We start from the raw sequence: 3,232 nt of genomic DNA, 5'->3' as shown, positions 1-3,232 counted from the left end.
TTCATCTTGCTCATCTTTTCTTGCTGTTTTATCAGGTTTCAAGGCCTTCTTTTCCACAGGCTGGGCATCAGCATCATAATTAATTCCCACCTCTGCATCAAAGAAGAACAAATTTTCTATCTTCATCATAATCACTGAAGCTGCATGATTCAGAATCACTTAAGCACAGTTAATATGAAACTGCAAGAAAACAGCAGAGATTATCTTCTGAAAGATGAACTCTTGACAGTCACTTCAATCTTTTACTGTCAGATGAATGAGATGGTATGACTTCCTGAGGAGAACTGGTACATGGCCAAGCTCATATACAAGAAAGGTTTCTTGATGATATGATCACACACTCTCTTCTTGCTTCTCTCTTTGCACCTTCTTCTCATTATTCATCTTCATAGGATTGTGCGAATGCTAAGAGTACCCACCAAGGCCACACTTGTCACATTCATTTATGGGAAAGTACGCATAGTCCAAGCAACCTGCGACCCATCAGAAATGAACCTAATGCTCACCTTGACACTGAGAGCTGTATACAACCTCGGCAAAGACAACTACAACAGAAAGGTAGCCTTTGATATTTTGAAATGGATTTTCTGTCCTCCTGAGCCCGCCATGGAGCTTGCTGTAAGAGGAAAGCAGTAGCTGATTTAGCTAGAAGCGGGCTTGAAATGTGTGAGGTAATTCTCTTCTGGGCTTTCCTGGTACAAGGCTGGGACGTATGCCTAGAGAGAGTTCGCGGACTTGGTGTTCTTCTCAGCTATGAGCGGATTTGAATTTCGACGGAGCGTATAATAGCAGTGACCAAATATCATATCCAGGCACTTAATGTAGCGAAAATATGTTGTCATAATCCTAAAACTATCTTTTTATTTGCTGCATGTTTGTCCCAATATTATTCTACAGGAATGTCTAGATATCTTTGTGCATCCAATGCGTAGATACCCAGACAACCCAAACTCCTAAGATCGAGGAATCAGAGACTGGCTCGGCGGACAGCAGAGGTGACAGTGGTACAAGTTCCCACATGTGCACCGAAAACTCCCGTTCTTCTACTTATAACCGGTCGCAACTGACATCTGGGTGCAGAAAAGAATGATAGTATTGACCCGGGAACAAAAATGGCCGCGAAGGTCCAGCACTCTGGGGACCAGCAGCAGCAGAGCTCTGCTAAGTCTCAGAAAGTCCTGTCCCTGGACTCTACTACCACGAGGCCGACATCTCCGGTGCCGGCGACACGGCTCTGGGAATCGGCGGCTCACAGTTATGTATATTGTGAGGAAACTCCCGCCGGAAAAGCTATCCATATCACTCTCTCTACTCTGACAGCACAGCTATCCTCACGGACGCTAGGACAGTATTTTCGTATATTGCGCTTCTGGAGTCGATAATCGAAACACAACGGGTAAGGTTGCATCCCAAACTTATGCTGGAGTGCGTTAACCAACACATAATGGCGATAGGCTGGGCCTGCAGGCCAGGGGAACTGTGGAAAACGACAGCGACGTTATTGAAATATAGGAGGTGAAAGTATCCGGCGAACAGAGATGGATTGGTGCAAATAGTCAGCAAATGTTGGCTAGGATTCATCCTCTGGTCAAAGCCAGCACATATGATTAACCACCATTTGATTTGATGTGATTACGTTAGCTACACCGTCCAGAAGCAAATATTTTATATGACTCCGCGGTCAATTCTACCCAGGCCATGAACTTCTAAAAAGTATGACTATAGATATCAATATCTGTATCTCTCAGGGCGTCCATTAAACCTGCAATTTTCTGATGTTCTCGGGGCATTTCTCCTCAATCTATTGGCATTTACAATTAAACAGCACCTAAGTGGTCATGGTTGGTAGCCGTGGCCAATCGTAATAAAACAAACAACTTTGGGGATACATAAATTATGGCTGTTGAGCATGGAAAGACAATGCCCCAGGGAAAGATTGTTGATGGGCCGACCTAACGGTGGTTCTTGGTGAAATGGAGAGGCTATGAGCATTCTTGGCAGCTAGAACATGATCTCTGAAGTGACCAAAGCGTCTTCCTGGTTCCCTGCAATTTATAAGGATCTTAGGGCATAGGGCATGGTCAGGTGACCCACACAAGCCTCGCCACCCCATATCCACCCGCTCATCTCTCGCTTTGATAGTTTCTTCTTCTTCTTCTTCAAGATTCAGTTTCAATATAATCTAATATACTGCTGTTATTCACTCTAATGAAGCTAGTCTTCATTCTGTAATATTACTGAATCTTCTTATCTTACTATCAGTTACAGATCTGCAGTATTTTTTTTTTCCTTCTCTTATATGTTTATACACAGTGTCTCACAGCAAAAAAAAAAATGATACTTAGTCAAACTACTCAAATTCAAGCTCTTACAGATTAAGTTAATAAACTAATTACTTAGAACTGTTAAATAACTGATATTAATATATAACTCACTTAATATCTGAAAACTCTGAAAGTTATTTATATGAAAGACATACTTTTAACTCTGAATACTTATTATTAAGTTATAATTACTATTACTAAGATGAAATTATATGAACTGAATATCTTTAATAAGATTAGTAATATTTATTTCTAGCTATTAAATATAAATAATAATATCTGTGAATATCTTATTATCAATGAAGTCTTTAAAATTTTATTTAGTATTAACTATCTTAGTCTCAAGATTTATTAATATATTCAGTAAATGTAAATAAAACAGAATATATATATTATTATCTGAGATATTCTGAAGATATAACTCTGTAATAATTATTAAAAGATTAATACAGCTCTTACTACAGAGTTATAAATGAACTTTTCTCATATGTAATATAATTAATATATAGTAGATTTCATCACTGACTTTGAGATTATTATAGCAGACTTAAAATGAAATAATCTCACACTGTGTATTATATTCTGTATTAAGTTAACAATACTGATTCTTTATCAGATTAATTAAGTTTACTTTAATACTTAGCTAACATTCTTCACTGAATGAAAGAAGACTGTTATAATAATAAAGAGTTATATTTTCATATTATATTAACTCATTTCACAGAATTGTTAAGTTAAATTTAATTTTATATATAAGAATACAATCTCTAATATCACTGTCTCTGTTAATAGAGATTGTTTCAGATTATTACATAGTAGTAACAAGAATTCAGATATCATAGATAATAAATACTGAAAATATTAATATAAAGATATCTGCATCTGATGTGAATAAATAAGACACTGAA

This window comes from Blastomyces gilchristii (assembly GCF_000003855.2).
Source record: "Blastomyces gilchristii SLH14081 genomic scaffold supercont1.4, whole genome shotgun sequence".
Taxonomy (NCBI): Eukaryota; Fungi; Ascomycota; class Eurotiomycetes; order Onygenales; family Ajellomycetaceae; genus Blastomyces; species Blastomyces gilchristii.
Note: the sequence above shows the minus strand (reverse complement) of the source record.